General features: G+C 52.3%; 1 long non-coding RNA gene across 1 annotated transcript in view; it reads left to right on the top strand.

Annotated features, from left to right (window-relative positions):
• LOC135058253 (uncharacterized) overlaps positions 1 to 17172 on the top strand; it is a 59143-nt gene extending 41971 nt beyond the window's left edge. Inside the window, exon 4 of the long non-coding RNA XR_010244708.1 lies at positions 17053 to 17172. This is a non-coding gene — a long non-coding RNA (uncharacterized LOC135058253). The remainder of the gene's footprint in view (positions 1 to 17052) is intronic.
• Positions 17173 to 21668: the final 4496 nt, after the last annotated feature.

Raw genomic sequence — 21668 nt, 5'->3', positions numbered from 1 at the left:
AGTATAACACACACACTGCCCCGCAGGTATCTCCTGCCCCATCCCTGTATCACTTCCCCGTACTCTGATATCTGAGTATAACACACACACTGCCCCGCAGGTATCTCCTGCCCCATCCCTGTATCACTTCCCCGCACTCTGATATCTGAGTATAACACACACACTGCCCCGCAGGTATCTCCTGCCCCATCCCTGTATCACTTCCCGTACTCTGATATCTGAGTATAACACACACACTGCCCCGCAGGTATCTCCTGCCCCATCCCTGTATCACTTCCCTGCACTCTGATATCTGAGTATAACACACACACTGCCCCGCAGGTATCTCCTGCCCCATCCCTGTATCACTTCCCTGCACTCTGATATCTGAGTATAACACACACACTGCCCCGCAGGTATCTCCTGCCCCATCCCTGTATCACTTCCCGCACTCTGATATCTGAGTATAACACACACACTGCCCCGCAGGTATCTCCTGCCCCATCCCTGTATCACTTCCCTGCACTCTGATATCTGAGTATAACACACACACTGCCCCGCAGGTATCTCCTGCCCCATCCCTGTATCACTTCCCGCACTCTGATATCTGAGTATAACACACACACTGCCCCCCAGGTATCTCCTGCCCCATCCCTGTATCACTTCCCCGCACTCTGATATCTGAGTATAACACACACACTGCCCCGCAGGTATCTCCTGCCCCATCCCTGTATCACTTCCCCGCACTCTGATATCTGAGTATAACACACACACACACACTGCCCTGCAGGTATCTCCTGCCCCATCCCTGTATCACTTCCCGCACTCTGATATCTGAGTATAACACACACACTGCCCCGCAGGTGTCTCCTGCCCCATCCCTGTATCACTTCCCGCACTCTGATATCTGAGTATAACACACACACTGCCCCGCAGGTATCTCCTGCCCCATCCCTGTATCACTTCCCTGCACTCTGATATCTGAGTATAACACACACACTGCCCCGCAGGTATCTCCTGCCCCATCCCTGTATCACTTCCCCGCACTCTGATATCTGAGTATAACACACACACTGCCCCGCAGGTATCTCCTGCCCCATCCCTGTATCACTTCCCTGCACTCTGATATCTGAGTATAACACACACACTGCCCCGCAGGTATCTCCTGCCCCATCCCTGTATCACTTCCCCGCACTCTGATATCTGAGTATAACACACACACTGCCCAGCAGGTGACTCCTGCCCCATCCCTGTATCACTTCCCTGCACTCTGATATCTGAGTATAACACACACACTGCCCCGCAGGTGTCTCCTGCCCCATCCCTGTATCACTTCCCTGCACTCTGATATCTGAGTATAACACACACACTGCCCCGCAGGTGTCTCCTGCCCCATCCCTGTATCACTTCCCTGCACTCTGATATCTGAGTATAACACACACACTGCCCCGCAGGTGTCTCCTGCCCCATCCCTGTATCACTTCCCCGCACTCTGATATCTGAGTATAACACACACACTGCCCCGCAGGTATCTCCTGCCCCATCCCTGTATCACTTCCCTGCACTCTGATATCTGAGTATAACACACACACTGCCCCACAGGTGTCTCCTGCCCCATCCCTGTATCACTTCCCCGCACTCTGATATCTGAGTATAACACACACACTGCCCCGCAGGTGACTCCTGCCCCATCCCTGTATCACTTCCCTGCACTCTGATATCTGAGTATAACACACACACTGCCCCGCAGGTGACTCCTGCCCCATCCCTGTATCACTTCCCTGCACTCTGATATCTGAGTATAACACACACACTGCCCCGCAGGTATATCCTGCCCCATCCCTGTATCACTTCCCTGCACTCTGATATCTGAGTATAACACACACACTGCCCCGCAGGTATCTCCTGCCCCATCCCTGTATCACTTCCCTGCACTCTGATATCTGAGTATAACACACACACTGCCCCGCAGGTATCTCCTGCCCCATCCCTGTATCACTTCCCCGCACTCTGATATCTGAGTATAACACACACACTGCCCCGCAGGTATCTCCTGCCCCATCCCTGTATCACTTCCCTGCACTCTGATATCTGAGTATAACACACACACTGCCCCGCAGGTATCTCCTGCCCCATCCCTGTATCACTTCCCGCACTCTGATATCTGAGTATAACACACACACTGCCCCGCAGGTATCTCCTGCCCCATCCCTGTATCACTTCCCTGCACTCTGATATCTGAGTATAACACACACACTGCCCCGCAGGTATCTCCTGCCCCATCCCTGTATCACTTCCCGCACTCTGATATCTGAGTATAACACACACACTGCCCCGCAGGTATCTCCTGCCCCATCCCTGTATCACTTCCCTGCACTCTGATATCTGAGTATAACACACACACTGCCCCGCAGGTATCTCCTGCCCCATCCCTGTATCACTTCCCCGCACTCTGATATCTGAGTATAACACACACACTGCCCAGCAGGTGACTCCTGCCCCATCCCTGTATCACTTCCCTGCACTCTGATATCTGAGTATAACACACACACTGCCCCGCAGGTGTCTCCTGCCCCATCCCTGTATCACTTCCCTGCACTCTGATATCTGAGTATAACACACACACTGCCCCGCAGGTATCTCCTGCCCCATCCCTGTATCACTTCCCTGCACTCTGATATCTGAGTATAACACACACACTGCCCCGCAGGTGTCTCCTGCCCCATCCCTGTATCACTTCCCTGCACTCTGATATCTGAGTATAACACACACACTGCCCCGCAGGTGTCTCCTGCCCCATCCCTGTATCACTTCCCCGCACTCTGATATCTGAGTATAACACACACACTGCCCCGCAGGTATCTCCTGCCCCATCCCTGTATCACTTCCCCGCACTCTGATATCTGAGTATAACACACACACTGCCCCGCAGGTATCTCCTGCCCCATCCCTGTATCACTTCCCTGCACTCTGATATCTGAGTATAACACACACACTGCCCCGCAGGTATCTCCTGCCCCATCCCTGTATCACTTCCCCGTACTCTGATATCTGAGTATAACACACACACTGCCCCGCAGGTATCTCCTGCCCCATCCCTGTATCACTTCCCCGCACTCTGATATCTGAGTATAACACACACACACTGCCCCGCAGGTATCTCCTGCCCCATCCCTGTATCACTTCCCTGCACTCTGATATCTGAGTATAACACACACACACTGCCCCGCAGGTATCTCCTGCCCCGTCCCTGTATCACTTCCCCGCACTCTGATATCTGAGTATAACACACACACTGCCCCGCAGGTATCTCCTGCCCCATCCCTGTATCACTTCCCTGCACTCTGATATCTGAGTATAACACACACACTGCCCCGCAGGTATCTCCTGCCCCATCCCTGTATCACTTCCCTGCACTCTGATATCTGAGTATAACACACACACTGCCCCGCAGGTATCTCCTGCCCCATCCCTGTATCACTTCCCCGCACTCTGATATCTGAGTATAACACACACACTGCCCCGCAGGTGTCTCCTGCCCCATCCCTGTATCACTTCCCCGCACTCTGATATCTGAGTATAACACACACACTGCCCCGCAGGAATCTCCTGCCCCATCCCTGTATCACTTCCCCGCACTCTGATATCTGAGTATAACACACACACTGCCCCGCAGGTATCTCCTGCCCCATCCCTGTATCACTTCCCCGCACTCTGATATCTGAGTATAACACACACACTGCCCCGCAGGTATCTCCTGCCCCATCCCTGTATCACTTCCCCGCACTCTGATATCTGAGTATAACACACACACTGTCCCGCAGGTATCTCCTGCCCCATCCCTGTATCACTTCCCCGTACTCTGATATCTGAGTATAACACACACACACTGCCCCGCAGGTATCTCCTGCCCCATCCCTGTATCACTTCCCTGCACTCTGATATCTGAGTATAACATACACACTGCCCCGCAGGTATCTCCTGCCCCATCCCTGTATCACTTCCCTGCACTCTGATATCTGAGTATAACACACACACTGCCCCGCAGGTATCTCCTGCCCCATCCCTGTATCACTTCCCTGCACTCTGATATCTGAGTATAACACACACACTGCCCCGCAGGTATCTCCTGCCCCATCCCTGTATCACTTCCCCGCACTCTGATATCCGAGTATAACACACACACTGCCCCGCAGGTATCTCCTGCCCCATCCCTGTATCACTTCCCCGCACTCTGATATCTGAGTATAACACACACACTGCCTCGCAGGTATCTCCTGCCCCATCCCTGTATCACTTCCCTGCACTCTGATATCTGAGTATAACACACACACACTGCCCCGCAGGTGTCTCCTGCCCCATCCCTGTATCACTTCCCCGCACTCTGATATCTGAGTATAACACACACACTGCCCCGCAGGTATCTCCTGCCCCATCCCTGTATCACTTCCCTGCACTCTGATATCTGAGTATAACATACACACTGCCCCGCAGGTATCTCCTGCCCCATCCCTGTATCACTTCCCCGCACTCTGATATCTGAGTATAACACACACACACTGCCCCGCAGGTGTCTCCTGCCCCATCCCTGTATCACTTCCCGCACTCTGATATCTGAGTATAACATACACACTGCCCCGCAGGTATCTCCTGCCCCATCCCTGTATCACTTCCCCGCACTCTGATATCTGAGTATAACACACACACTGCCCCGCAGGTATCTCCTGCCCCATCCCTGTATCACTTCCCCGCACTCTGATATCTGAGTATAACACACACACTGCTCCGCAGGTATCTCCTGCCCCATCCCTGTATCACTTCCCCGCACTCTGATATCTGAGTATAACACACACACTGCTCCGCAGGTATCTCCTGCCCCATCCCTGTATCACTTCCCTGCACTCTGATATCTGAGTATAACACACACACTGCTCCGCAGGTATCTCCTGCCCCATCCCTGTATCACTTCCCCGCACTCTGATATCTGAGTATAACACACACACTGCTCCGCAGGTATCTCCTGCCCCATCCCTGTATCACTTCCCTGCACTCTGATATCTGAGTATAACACACACACTGTCCCGCAGGTATCTCCTGCCCCATCCCTGTATCACTTCCCCGTACTCTGATATCTGAGTATAACACACACACACTGCCCCGCAGGTATCTCCTGCCCCATCCCTGTATCACTTCCCTGCACTCTGATATCTGAGTATAACACACACACTGCCCCGCAGGTATCTCCTGCCCCATCCCTGTATCACTTCCCTGCACTCTGATATCTGAGTATAACATACACACTGCCCCGCAGGTATCTCCTGCCCCATCCCTGTGTCACTTCCCCGCACTCTGATATCTGAGTATAACACACACACTGCCCCACAGGTATCTCCTGCCCCATCCCTGTATCACTTCCCCGCACTCTGATATCTGAGTATAACACACACTGCCCCGCAGGTATCTCCTGCCCCATCCCTGCATCACTTCCCCGCACTCTGATATCTGAGTATAACACACACACACTGCCCCGCAGGTATCTCCTGCCCCATCCCTGTATCACTTCCCTGCACTCTGATATCTGAGTATAACACACACACTGCCCCGCAGGTGTCTCCTGCCCCATCCCTGCATCACTTCCCCGCACTCTGATATTTGAGTATAACACACACACTGCCCCGCAGGTGTCTCCTGCCCCATCCCTGCATCACTTCCCCGCACTCTGATATCTGAGTATAACCCACACTGCCCCGCAGGTATCTCCTGCCCCATCCCTGCATCACTTCCCCGCACTCTGATATCTGAGTATAACACACACACTGCCCCGCAGGTATCTCCTGCCCCATCCCTGTATCACTTCCCCGCACTCTGATATCTGAGTATAACACACACACTGCCCCGCAGGTATCTCCTGCCCCATCCCTGTATCACTTCCCTGCACTCTGATATCTGAGTATAACACACACACTGCCCCGCAGGTGTCTCCTGCCCCATCCCTGCATCACTTCCCCGCACTCTGATATTTGAGTATAACACACACACTGCCCCGCAGGTGTCTCCTGCCCCATCCCTGCATCACTTCCCCGCACTCTGATATCTGAGTATAACCCACACTGCCCCGCAGGTATCTCCTGCCCCATCCCTGCATCACTTCCCCGCACTCTGATATCTGAGTATAACACACACACTGCCCCGCAGGTATCTCCTGCCCCATCCCTGCATCACTTCCCCGCACTCTGATATCTGAGTATAACACACACACTGCCCCGCAGGTATCTCCTGCCCCATCCCTGTATCACTTCCCCGCACTCTGATATCTGAGTATAACACACACTGCCCCGCAGGTATCTCCTGCCCCATCCCTGCATCACTTCCCCGCACTCTGATATCTGAGTATAACACACACACTGCCCCGCAGGTATCTCCTGCCCCATCCCTGCATCACTTCCCCGCACTCTGATATCTGAGTATAACACACACACTGCCCCGCAGGTATCTCCTGCCCCATCCCTGTATCACTTCCCCGCACTCTGATATCTGAGTATAACACACACTGCCCCGCAGGTATCTCCTGCCCCATCCCTGCATCACTTCCCCGCACTCTGATATCTGAGTATAACACACACACTGCCCCGCAGGTATCTCCTGCCCCATCCCTGTATCACTTCCCCGCACTCTGATATCTGAGTATAACACACACACTGCCCCGCAGGTATCTCCTGCCCCATCCCTGTATCACTTCCCTGCACTCTGATATCTGAGTATAACACACACACTGCCCCGCAGGTGTCTCCTGCCCCATCCCTGCATCACTTCCCCGCACTCTGATATCTGAGTATAACACACACACTGCCCCGCAGGTATCTCCTGCCCCATCCCTGTATCACTTCCCCGCACTCTGATATCTGAGTATAACACACACACTGCCCCGCAGGTATCTCCTGCCCCATCCCTGTATCACTTCCCCGCACTCTGATATCTGAGTATAACACACACACTGCCCCGCAGGTATCTCCTGCCCCATCCCTGTATCACTTCCCCGCACTCTGATATCTGAGTATAACACACACACTGCCCCGCAGGTATCTCCTGCCCCATCCCTGTATCACTTCCCCGCACTCTGATATCTGAGTATAACACACACTGCCCCGCAGGTATCTCCTGCCCCATCCCTGCATCACTTCCCCGCACTCTGATATCTGAGTATAACACACACTGCCCCGCAGGTGTCTCCTGCCCCATCCCTGTGTCACTTCCCCGCACTCTGATATCTGAGTATAACACACACACTGCCCCGCAGGTATCTCCTGCCCCATCCCTGTATCACTTCCCGCACTCTGATATCTGAGTATAACACACACACACTGCCCCGCAGGTGTCTCCTGCCCCATCCCTGTGTCACTTCCCCGCACTCTGATATCTGAGTATAACACACACACTGCCCCGCAGGTATCTCCTGCCCCATCCCTGTATCACTTCCCCGCACTCTGATATCTGAGTATAACACACACACTGCCCCGCAGGTATCTCCTGCCCCATCCCTGTATCACTTCCCCGCACTCTGATATCTGAGTATAACACACACTGCCCCGCAGGTATCTCCTGCCCCATCCCTGTATCACTTCCCCGCACTCTGATATCTGAGTATAACACACACACACTGCCCCGCAGGTATCTCCTGCCCCATCCCTGTATCACTTCCCCGCACTCTGATATCTGAGTATAACACACACACTGCCCCGCAGGTATCTCCTGCCCCGTCCCTGTATCACTTCCCCGCACTCTGATATCTGAGTATAACACACACACTGCCCCATCCCTGTATCACTTCCCGCACTCTGATATCTGAGTATAACACACACACTGCCCCATCCCTGTATCACTTCCCTGCACTCTGATATCTGAGTATAACACACACACTGCCCCGCAGGTATCTCCTGCCCCATCCCTGTATCACTTCCCCGCACTCTGATATCTGAGTATAACACACACACTGCCCCGCAGGTATCTCCTGCCCCATCCCTGTATCACTTCCCCGCACTCTGATATCTGAGTATAACACACACACTGCCCCGCAGGTATCTCCTGCCCCATCCCTGTATCACTTCCCCGCACTCTGATATCTGAGTATAACACACACACTGCCCCGCAGGTATCTCCTGCCCCATCCCTGTATCACTTCCTGCACTCTGATATCTGAGTATAACACACACTGCCCCGCAGGTATCTCCTGCCCCATCCCTGCATCACTTCCCCGCACTCTGATATCTGAGTATAACACACACACACTGCCCCGCAGGTGTCTCCTGCCCCATCCCTGTATCACTTCCCTGCACTCTGATATCTGAGTATAACACACACACTGCCCCGCAGGTGTCTCCTGCCCCATCCCTGTATCACTTCCCTGCACTCTGATATCTGAGTATAACACACACACTGCCCCGCAGGTGTCTCCTGCCCCATCCCTGTATCACTTCCCCGCACTCTGATATCTGAGTATAACACACACACTGCCCCGCAGGTATCTCCTGCCCCATCCCTGTATCACTTCCCCGCACTCTGATATCTGAGTATAACACACACACTGCCCAGCAGGTGACTCCTGCCCCATCCCTGTATCACTTCCCTGCACTCTGATATCTGAGTATAACACACACACTGCCCCGCAGGTGTCTCCTGCCCCATCCCTGTATCACTTCCCTGCACTCTGATATCTGAGTATAACACACACACTGCCCCGCAGGTGTCTCCTGCCCCATCCCTGTATCACTTCCCTGCACTCTGATATCTGAGTATAACACACACACTGCCCCGCAGGTGTCTCCTGCCCCATCCCTGTATCACTTCCCCGCACTCTGATATCTGAGTATAACACACACACTGCCCCGCAGGTATCTCCTGCCCCATCCCTGTATCACTTCCCTGCACTCTGATATCTGAGTATAACACACACACTGCCCCACAGGTGTCTCCTGCCCCATCCCTGTATCACTTCCCCGCACTCTGATATCTGAGTATAACACACACACTGCCCCGCAGGTGACTCCTGCCCCATCCCTGTATCACTTCCCTGCACTCTGATATCTGAGTATAACACACACACTGCCCCGCAGGTGACTCCTGCCCCATCCCTGTATCACTTCCCTGCACTCTGATATCTGAGTATAACACACACACTGCCCCGCAGGTATATCCTGCCCCATCCCTGTATCACTTCCCTGCACTCTGATATCTGAGTATAACACACACACTGCCCCGCAGGTATCTCCTGCCCCATCCCTGTATCACTTCCCTGCACTCTGATATCTGAGTATAACACACACACTGCCCCGCAGGTATCTCCTGCCCCATCCCTGTATCACTTCCCCGCACTCTGATATCTGAGTATAACACACACACTGCCCCGCAGGTATCTCCTGCCCCATCCCTGTATCACTTCCCTGCACTCTGATATCTGAGTATAACACACACACTGCCCCGCAGGTATCTCCTGCCCCATCCCTGTATCACTTCCCGCACTCTGATATCTGAGTATAACACACACACTGCCCCGCAGGTATCTCCTGCCCCATCCCTGTATCACTTCCCTGCACTCTGATATCTGAGTATAACACACACACTGCCCCGCAGGTATCTCCTGCCCCATCCCTGTATCACTTCCCGCACTCTGATATCTGAGTATAACACACACACTGCCCCGCAGGTATCTCCTGCCCCATCCCTGTATCACTTCCCTGCACTCTGATATCTGAGTATAACACACACACTGCCCCGCAGGTATCTCCTGCCCCATCCCTGTATCACTTCCCCGCACTCTGATATCTGAGTATAACACACACACTGCCCAGCAGGTGACTCCTGCCCCATCCCTGTATCACTTCCCTGCACTCTGATATCTGAGTATAACACACACACTGCCCCGCAGGTGTCTCCTGCCCCATCCCTGTATCACTTCCCTGCACTCTGATATCTGAGTATAACACACACACTGCCCCGCAGGTATCTCCTGCCCCATCCCTGTATCACTTCCCTGCACTCTGATATCTGAGTATAACACACACACTGCCCCGCAGGTGTCTCCTGCCCCATCCCTGTATCACTTCCCTGCACTCTGATATCTGAGTATAACACACACACTGCCCCGCAGGTGTCTCCTGCCCCATCCCTGTATCACTTCCCCGCACTCTGATATCTGAGTATAACACACACACTGCCCCGCAGGTATCTCCTGCCCCATCCCTGTATCACTTCCCCGCACTCTGATATCTGAGTATAACACACACACTGCCCCGCAGGTATCTCCTGCCCCATCCCTGTATCACTTCCCTGCACTCTGATATCTGAGTATAACACACACACTGCCCCGCAGGTATCTCCTGCCCCATCCCTGTATCACTTCCCCGTACTCTGATATCTGAGTATAACACACACACTGCCCCGCAGGTATCTCCTGCCCCATCCCTGTATCACTTCCCCGCACTCTGATATCTGAGTATAACACACACACACTGCCCCGCAGGTATCTCCTGCCCCATCCCTGTATCACTTCCCTGCACTCTGATATCTGAGTATAACACACACACACTGCCCCGCAGGTATCTCCTGCCCCGTCCCTGTATCACTTCCCCGCACTCTGATATCTGAGTATAACACACACACTGCCCCGCAGGTATCTCCTGCCCCATCCCTGTATCACTTCCCTGCACTCTGATATCTGAGTATAACACACACACTGCCCCGCAGGTATCTCCTGCCCCATCCCTGTATCACTTCCCTGCACTCTGATATCTGAGTATAACACACACACTGCCCCGCAGGTATCTCCTGCCCCATCCCTGTATCACTTCCCCGCACTCTGATATCTGAGTATAACACACACACTGCCCCGCAGGTGTCTCCTGCCCCATCCCTGTATCACTTCCCCGCACTCTGATATCTGAGTATAACACACACACTGCCCCGCAGGAATCTCCTGCCCCATCCCTGTATCACTTCCCCGCACTCTGATATCTGAGTATAACACACACACTGCCCCGCAGGTATCTCCTGCCCCATCCCTGTATCACTTCCCCGCACTCTGATATCTGAGTATAACACACACACTGCCCCGCAGGTATCTCCTGCCCCATCCCTGTATCACTTCCCCGCACTCTGATATCTGAGTATAACACACACACTGTCCCGCAGGTATCTCCTGCCCCATCCCTGTATCACTTCCCCGTACTCTGATATCTGAGTATAACACACACACACTGCCCCGCAGGTATCTCCTGCCCCATCCCTGTATCACTTCCCTGCACTCTGATATCTGAGTATAACATACACACTGCCCCGCAGGTATCTCCTGCCCCATCCCTGTATCACTTCCCTGCACTCTGATATCTGAGTATAACACACACACTGCCCCGCAGGTATCTCCTGCCCCATCCCTGTATCACTTCCCTGCACTCTGATATCTGAGTATAACACACACACTGCCCCGCAGGTATCTCCTGCCCCATCCCTGTATCACTTCCCCGCACTCTGATATCCGAGTATAACACACACACTGCCCCGCAGGTATCTCCTGCCCCATCCCTGTATCACTTCCCCGCACTCTGATATCTGAGTATAACACACACACTGCCTCGCAGGTATCTCCTGCCCCATCCCTGTATCACTTCCCTGCACTCTGATATCTGAGTATAACACACACACTGCCCCGCAGATATCTCTTGCCCCATCCCTGTATCACTTCCCGCACTCTGATATCTGAGTATAACACACACACTGCCCCGCAGGTATCTCCTGCCCCATCCCTGTATCACTTCCCTGCACTCTGATATCTGAGTATAACACACACACACTGCCCCGCAGGTGTCTCCTGCCCCATCCCTGTATCACTTCCCCGCACTCTGATATCTGAGTATAACACACACACTGCCCCGCAGGTATCTCCTGCCCCATCCCTGTATCACTTCCCTGCACTCTGATATCTGAGTATAACATACACACTGCCCCGCAGGTATCTCCTGCCCCATCCCTGTATCACTTCCCCGCACTCTGATATCTGAGTATAACACACACACACTGCCCCGCAGGTGTCTCCTGCCCCATCCCTGTATCACTTCCCGCACTCTGATATCTGAGTATAACATACACACTGCCCCGCAGGTATCTCCTGCCCCATCCCTGTATCACTTCCCCGCACTCTGATATCTGAGTATAACACACACACTGCCCCGCAGGTATCTCCTGCCCCATCCCTGTATCACTTCCCCGCACTCTGATATCTGAGTATAACACACACACTGCTCCGCAGGTATCTCCTGCCCCATCCCTGTATCACTTCCCCGCACTCTGATATCTGAGTATAACACACACACTGCTCCGCAGGTATCTCCTGCCCCATCCCTGTATCACTTCCCTGCACTCTGATATCTGAGTATAACACACACACTGCTCCGCAGGTATCTCCTGCCCCATCCCTGTATCACTTCCCCGCACTCTGATATCTGAGTATAACACACACACTGCTCCGCAGGTATCTCCTGCCCCATCCCTGTATCACTTCCCTGCACTCTGATATCTGAGTATAACACACACACTGTCCCGCAGGTATCTCCTGCCCCATCCCTGTATCACTTCCCCGTACTCTGATATCTGAGTATAACACACACACACTGCCCCGCAGGTATCTCCTGCCCCATCCCTGTATCACTTCCCTGCACTCTGATATCTGAGTATAACACACACACTGCCCCGCAGGTATCTCCTGCCCCATCCCTGTATCACTTCCCTGCACTCTGATATCTGAGTATAACATACACACTGCCCCGCAGGTATCTCCTGCCCCATCCCTGTGTCACTTCCCCGCACTCTGATATCTGAGTATAACACACACACTGCCCCACAGGTATCTCCTGCCCCATCCCTGTATCACTTCCCCGCACTCTGATATCTGAGTATAACACACACTGCCCCGCAGGTATCTCCTGCCCCATCCCTGCATCACTTCCCCGCACTCTGATATCTGAGTATAACACACACACACTGCCCCGCAGGTATCTCCTGCCCCATCCCTGTATCACTTCCCTGCACTCTGATATCTGAGTATAACACACACACTGCCCCGCAGGTGTCTCCTGCCCCATCCCTGCATCACTTCCCCGCACTCTGATATTTGAGTATAACACACACACTGCCCCGCAGGTGTCTCCTGCCCCATCCCTGCATCACTTCCCCGCACTCTGATATCTGAGTATAACCCACACTGCCCCGCAGGTATCTCCTGCCCCATCCCTGCATCACTTCCCCGCACTCTGATATCTGAGTATAACACACACACTGCCCCGCAGGTATCTCCTGCCCCATCCCTGTATCACTTCCCCGCACTCTGATATCTGAGTATAACACACACACTGCCCCGCAGGTATCTCCTGCCCCATCCCTGTATCACTTCCCTGCACTCTGATATCTGAGTATAACACACACACTGCCCCGCAGGTGTCTCCTGCCCCATCCCTGCATCACTTCCCCGCACTCTGATATTTGAGTATAACACACACACTGCCCCGCAGGTGTCTCCTGCCCCATCCCTGCATCACTTCCCCGCACTCTGATATCTGAGTATAACCCACACTGCCCCGCAGGTATCTCCTGCCCCATCCCTGCATCACTTCCCCGCACTCTGATATCTGAGTATAACACACACACTGCCCCGCAGGTATCTCCTGCCCCATCCCTGCATCACTTCCCCGCACTCTGATATCTGAGTATAACACACACACTGCCCCGCAGGTATCTCCTGCCCCATCCCTGTATCACTTCCCCGCACTCTGATATCTGAGTATAACACACACTGCCCCGCAGGTATCTCCTGCCCCATCCCTGCATCACTTCCCCGCACTCTGATATCTGAGTATAACACACACACTGCCCCGCAGGTATCTCCTGCCCCATCCCTGCATCACTTCCCCGCACTCTGATATCTGAGTATAACACACACACTGCCCCGCAGGTATCTCCTGCCCCATCCCTGTATCACTTCCCCGCACTCTGATATCTGAGTATAACACACACTGCCCCGCAGGTATCTCCTGCCCCATCCCTGCATCACTTCCCCGCACTCTGATATCTGAGTATAACACACACACTGCCCCGCAGGTATCTCCTGCCCCATCCCTGTATCACTTCCCCGCACTCTGATATCTGAGTATAACACACACACTGCCCCGCAGGTATCTCCTGCCCCATCCCTGTATCACTTCCCTGCACTCTGATATCTGAGTATAACACACACACTGCCCCGCAGGTGTCTCCTGCCCCATCCCTGCATCACTTCCCCGCACTCTGATATCTGAGTATAACACACACACTGCCCCGCAGGTATCTCCTGCCCCATCCCTGTATCACTTCCCCGCACTCTGATATCTGAGTATAACACACACACTGCCCCGCAGGTATCTCCTGCCCCATCCCTGTATCACTTCCCCGCACTCTGATATCTGAGTATAACACACACACTGCCCCGCAGGTATCTCCTGCCCCATCCCTGTATCACTTCCCCGCACTCTGATATCTGAGTATAACACACACACTGCCCCGCAGGTATCTCCTGCCCCATCCCTGTATCACTTCCCCGCACTCTGATATCTGAGTATAACACACACTGCCCCGCAGGTATCTCCTGCCCCATCCCTGCATCACTTCCCCGCACTCTGATATCTGAGTATAACACACACTGCCCCGCAGGTGTCTCCTGCCCCATCCCTGTGTCACTTCCCCGCACTCTGATATCTGAGTATAACACACACACTGCCCCGCAGGTATCTCCTGCCCCATCCCTGTATCACTTCCCGCACTCTGATATCTGAGTATAACACACACACACTGCCCCGCAGGTGTCTCCTGCCCCATCCCTGTGTCACTTCCCCGCACTCTGATATCTGAGTATAACACACACACTGCCCCGCAGGTATCTCCTGCCCCATCCCTGTATCACTTCCCCGCACTCTGATATCTGAGTATAACACACACACTGCCCCGCAGGTATCTCCTGCCCCATCCCTGTATCACTTCCCCGCACTCTGATATCTGAGTATAACACACACTGCCCCGCAGGTATCTCCTGCCCCATCCCTGTATCACTTCCCCGCACTCTGATATCTGAGTATAACACACACACACTGCCCCGCAGGTATCTCCTGCCCCATCCCTGTATCACTTCCCCGCACTCTGATATCTGAGTATAACACACACACTGCCCCGCAGGTATCTCCTGCCCCGTCCCTGTATCACTTCCCCGCACTCTGATATCTGAGTATAACACACACACTGCCCCATCCCTGTATCACTTCCCGCACTCTGATATCTGAGTATAACACACACACTGCCCCATCCCTGTATCACTTCCCTGCACTCTGATATCTGAGTATAACACACACACTGCCCCGCAGGTATCTCCTGCCCCATCCCTGTATCACTTCCCCGCACTCTGATATCTGAGTATAACACACACACTGCCCCGCAGGTATCTCCTGCCCCATCCCTGTATCACTTCCCCGCACTCTGATATCTGAGTATAACACACACACTGCCCCGCAGGTATCTCCTGCCCCATCCCTGTATCACTTCCCCGCACTCTGATATCTGAGTATAACACACACACTGCCCCGCAGGTATCTCCTGCCCCATCCCTGTATCACTTCCTGCACTCTGATATCTGAGTATAACACACACACACTGCCCCGCAGGTGTCTCCTGCCCCATCCCTGTATCACTTCCCTGCACTCTGATATCTGAGTATAACACACACACTGCCCCGCAGGTGTCTCCTGCCCCATCCCTGTATCACTTCCCTGCACTCTGATATCTGAGTATAACACACACACTGCCCCGCAGGTGTCTCCTGCCCCATCCCTGTATCACTTCCCCGCACTCTGATATCTGAGTATAACACACACACTGCTCCGCAGGTGTCTCCTGCCCCATCCCTGTATCACTTCCCTGCACTCTGATATCTGAGTATAACACACACACACTGCTCCGCAGGTGTCTCCTGCCCCATCCCTGTATCACTTCCCCGCACTCTGATATCTGAGTATAACACACACACACTGCCCCACAGGTATCTCCTGCCCCATCCCTGTGTCTGACTGACCCTACCATGTGAGGGTAGCAACAATGGAGTCAGAGGCATAGTGGGTCATTCCGAGTTGATAGCTCGCTAGCAGTTTTTAGCAGCCGTGCAAACGCATTGTCACCGCCCACCGGGGAGTGTATTGTCGCTTTGCAGAAGTGCGAACGCTTGTGCAGCAGAGCACCTGCAAAAAATTTTTATGAAAAACAAGACCAGCCCTGTAGTCACTCTTCGTGTGCGTTGATTCTAACGACGGAGGGGCGGCTTTTGCCATCACACACCCGCCCAGCGAACGCCCAGCCACGCCTGCATTTTTTCTGCCACGCTTGCGTTTTTCTAAGCACTCCCTGAAAACAGTCAGTTCTCACCCAGAAACGCCCCCTTCATGTCAATCTTCCTGCGTTCGGCCGTGCGACAGGAATGTTCGTTAGTCTGTGTAAACCCACGATGCTCATTGTACCTGTACGACGCGCCTGCGCATTGCGGTGCATACGCATGCGCAGAAATGCTGATTTTTAGCCTGATCACTGCGCTGCGAACAACGGGAGCTAGCGATCAACTCGGAATGACCCTCATTGTACTGTACATTAATAATTGTGCACAGCTTCTATTTCTAACAGAAATATAAGTTTGATATTTCCAGCTTCATAAAACATTTAGCACATACTGTACTTAAAAGATTCTGCTGTGTGAAACTGCTGTATTGCTGCGATGAGTACTACATGATATTGCTGAGAAACCCGACACTGGAGACCATTTAGAGCCCCGGATACAGCTTGGTTTTGACCGTAGCTCATCAGTTGTGCACTCACTGCCCCTCACTCAGCCTCAGTGCTCAGCCTCTGCAAATGAAACCAAAGCCGTACACTCAAAATAATGCTATCCCAATTTTCCCCCTTCATTGGTTACCGGCAGATGTGTTCTTACCATGTGCTTTTGTTATCTCTCCCTAACAGCGTACTTCCACCCCAAGGTGTGCTATTCCTACAGCGTGTACCTCCACTGATTGCACACCCTGCCAGAAGCAACCTACTTAGTGCACCCAGGACGGTTGCCTCGGATAGTTCCACCACAGGCATCAGGTACTTCACGTGTACAGGGTATAGCATACTACTACACAGGCGTTCGTTTTCCCATATATGCACTTGGCCCTTGTATGGCTCACCTCCCACAGTGTAACCACCATAGTGCGCCCAACATGGCTGCCTCATCTGGTACGGCTGTGGATAGGATGAAAAATACATGGACTTGGTGGTTTTGTTGGGACCCTAGCTCTGAGTGTTAGGACGCTGCAACCACCCTATTTGGTGTCATCTCTTCTAGTCTTCTATGTAGACTATTCCACCCAGGGTAATCCTACACAGCACACCCAAGATGGCTGCCGCACCTGATACTTTGTGAGGGTGGAATGTACAACCTGTGACAGCAAAATGCCTACACCAATCATGTATTATGCTTACTGTGTGCTCAAGGCTTTTTTTTATGTCTGTGTGGCTTGTCTATTGCTGTATTATTTATCTGTCTGTCTGTCTGTCTGTCTGTCTCATATCTACCAATTTGTATCAGAGATGGCCAATGGCCATCAATGATTTCAATCAGCGATGGTTTATGACTGATGGTGAATAAAGATGAGTCCTTATACATTTGGGATGCGTTCAATCGCATTGGCATTCGCAAGTGCACATGTAGCTGGCTGAATAGGGAACAATGGTTGTGGGATCTCTCATGAAGGGAAAGCAGCAGTGACCACACAGATGTAATTTAATGGATAAAACAAGCCCCTCATGGAGGTGAGCTGGAGCGTGACACACTGAATACCCCAGCACCACGAGCAGCGGCACGAGCAGGGACTGGAAGGAAACAGACCACTCGCGGCAGGGCGGTTAGAACGGTCCGACGAGTGCTGCTTAGTGAGCGGGTGATGGACGAAAACAGGCTGTGTGAGCTTTTGTATGCGGCTGCGAGTTACCGGTTCCGGGGGCGTGAGACAGAAGACAAGCAGAGAGACCGCAGCGACCAGCGGAGATACCAGCGAGAGGCGGACTGGACTTACCAGGGGCAGAGAGAGATGAGGTGGTGCGAGTAGCAGCAATCAGCTCCTGGCTTCAATACCAAGACAGAGAAGCGGAGTGGCTGACGCCAGTGGTAGGAGTGACCAGTCTATCTCGGGAGGTGGCTACGGCAACAGGGTGACGCCCTCATCACCAAGTAAGGCAAGGGGAAGGATCGACTGCCCCTGATTGACACTAGCCAGCAATTAAACTGTCCGGGAGGGTGGAGCTGAAGTATGGCCATAGACTTTTCTTAGCCCTGCACCACAAAGTCCCTCAGTGGAAACCCACAGCTATTTAGGGATGCACATATGATTTGAAATATGCAGTGACATTTGAGTGGTATTGCCGATCAGAGCCTGGTTACGACAGTGCTCAGTGATAACCAAAGAATGATATAGACTTTATGCAGCCCCTCGTCACCCCTGATTAATAATAGAGAAAGTATAGTGGGCACAACCATTCCGTTATGTAACTAGTGAAGCGCTGCATTTAGTTACACCGTCACAGCCATTGCCCCTCTGATATTGGAGTACACTTAATGTCCTTCACCCCTGCTGCAGGGAACATTGGTTACTGATCGGAGGCCGGTTGGGGCTGTTAACTAGCCTAATTCAAGGTCCACTGCCGCCCCAGGATATGATGCCACCCAACGCAATATAGTTGAGTATAGCGAAAGCTACGAGTCGGCTGCTAGGAAGAAGAGCTTATCCACCTCCTATAACAACATACTGAGCGACCTCACCAGAGTCAAGAATTCGAGTAGTACTCCAGTGATAGCTACAGGTTTGCGCATAATACATTAAAGATAGCGTACGGACACGCAAATTTAATCCAGGGAGTTCAATGAACAGGACAGAATAACATCCAAATTGCGCTACCAATCCCGGGTTTGCACCATTTAAGTATCTAATGCAGTAGCGCCATCTCTTAATCCAGATACCGCGTAGATTCAGGAAAACAGTTTATCCTCTTCGGCTTTAGTGTTCCAACTTTGGAAATAAGACGCTAATTTGATTACTAGGAAGTATATCCCAGCCGAGCTACATTATAATACCTGTTAGCACCAGGATAGACTCTGTAGATGTTAGTAGTCCATTGATTGCTTAGTCAGATGTAACGCTTTATTCAGATACTTCCGTGCATAGGTATATATATATATATATATATATAGATATAAGTTTATAAGTCGGTATAGAAAGGTGTATTTGGTACTATTGATATGTTGAGAAATATAGAGTAAAGAACCGGTATGCTTACTAAACAAATTCTTTAGGTATCCACTCCCTTGGGAAAGTGATGACCTGTTCCGGAGCAGTATAATAAATATTGTACCATTCTCAGGTGTTACATTTAAGACTAATAACAATTGATTGTAACTGTGTTTTGGAAGTCTCTTAAAATTTATGATAGTGTGACATTTTGCCCTGAATAAACTTGTTCTTTAGCTTATTGGAACAAAGAGCGACAGTTATTGCGTGTAATTCATCGGATGCCTGATTCAAGTAGATAGTTACTTGGGGTGTCACAATTAAAAATTTGGCGTCAGCGAACAGGATACGGACACACATAAATAATGTCCAATCCTCAGACTCCTACATCGGCATCAGGCCGAAGGTTGTTACCCGCAATCAATCCGTCACCCAGTAGAGGAGCAACATCCACAATGGAAGCATCATCACCCATCACGATGCCGTACTATTTTGGAGCGCCGTGGCTACCAACGTTCTCTGGAGATAATCGCAAATCGGGCACCAGTACATCTAAGGAATTCAGGGATATGATGCAAGCTATGTTCCGGCTATATCCATTAAAGGATGCCCAACAAGTAGAAATAGTAGTTGGCCAGTTGAAAGGGTCGGCGTGCCGCGAAGTGAAAGCGTGGTCGGACGAAGAGAGGAGAACAGTAGACAGCATTTTTTTAAAATTAGCCAGCATCTACGACTCGCGAACAATCGCTGAACTTAAGGGACGCCTCTATGCTCGAAAACAGCGACCACGTGAGTCAATGAGGGATTTTGCTCTGGGGCTTCAGGAAGCTATGCGAGCCATAAAGGCCAAGGATTCAAGCGGAGAGGTACAGGAAGACTAGACTCTTATTAATTTGTTTATTGAAGGGGCCCGTGAGGAAGCCATGCGCGCCCAACTCCGGATGTGGAGGCGTCAGCATCCAAAGTGCTCATTTTCGGAATTCAAGGAGGAGGTGTTACAAATTCTTGGCCTTAATCCAACTATTGATGCTGAAGATGAAACAGATCCTGAAGCTCTGGAGGATGGAAACTCAGGAAATATCGGGCAAGTTATGAAGGTGGAATACATGCTATCCAAAGAAACAGTGGTCCAACAAGCACAGTCTGGACATGATCCCATGGGACTTCTTACTGATAAGATCACTGAACTAGTCCAAAACATGTCCGAGCTCGGACGGGAGGTGAAAGAAATCCGGCAGGAACAAGCTGGAGCCTGCCGCAGAGAATGGCGACAAGACCGTGGCGGAAGAAGCAGGGTACGTTGGGATTTTCCCCGTGAGTCTGGTCGATGAACAACGGATAAGTTCGATGCCCAAGGTAGACCCATTTGCAATCGGTGTCAACAAAGTGGGCATATTGAAAGAAACTGTAGCAGTGACGATTTAAACGGCGAGACCCCGAGGCAACGGACCGATCCTCGGGAGGAGCCACCCCAGTAGGTCCACCGTCACCCGAGTTAGACTGGTCACTCCTACCACTGGCGTCAGCCACTCCGCTTCTCTGTCTTGGTATTGAAGCCGGGAGCTGATTGCTGCTACTCGCACCACCTCATCTCTCTCTGCCCCTGGTAAGTCCAGTCCGCCTCTCGCTGGTATCTCCACTGGTCGCTGCGGTCTCTCTGCTTGTCTTCTGTCTCACGCCCCCGGAACCGGGAACTCGCAGCCGCATCCAAAAGCTCACACAGTCATTTTCGTCCGTCACCTGCTCACTACGCAGCACTCGCCGGACCGTTCTAACCGCCCTGCTGCGAGTGGTCTGTTTCCTTCCAGTCCCTGCTCGTGCCGCTGCTCGTGGTGCTGGGGTATTCAGTGTGTCACGCTCCAGCTCACCTCCATGAGGGGCTTGTTTTATCCATTAAATTACATCTGTGTGGTCACTGCTGCTTTCCCTTCATGAGAGATCCCACAACCATTGTTCCCTATTCAGCCAGCTACATTTTTATTACAATATAAATATATATATATATATATATATAACTGTAGATATTTATATTTTTAGGGTGTTACACACACATACGCACGCACCTCCTAAAGTATGCAAGGAATGGGGGGGGGGGGTCATAGGCAGCAGGAGATAGACGCTACACCTGCCCTACATAGGGAGCGGGAGTCTGCGGCACACTATTGGCATGGGTAGGTGGAAGGTATGCTCCCGCCACTCGTAGTTACATGTCGTCTTTCATGGCAGTATTAGTAGCAGAACAAAGGACTGCTATTGATACGCATTGCCGCGAATGCAGCCACGCCAGGCAGTCTTTTTTTTTAGCAAATC

Source organism: Pseudophryne corroboree, chromosome 3 (assembly GCF_028390025.1).
Source record: "Pseudophryne corroboree isolate aPseCor3 chromosome 3, aPseCor3.hap2, whole genome shotgun sequence".
Lineage (NCBI taxonomy): Eukaryota > Metazoa > Chordata > Amphibia > Anura > Myobatrachidae > Pseudophryne > Pseudophryne corroboree.
This window is presented reverse-complemented; position numbering and strand designations above follow the sequence as displayed.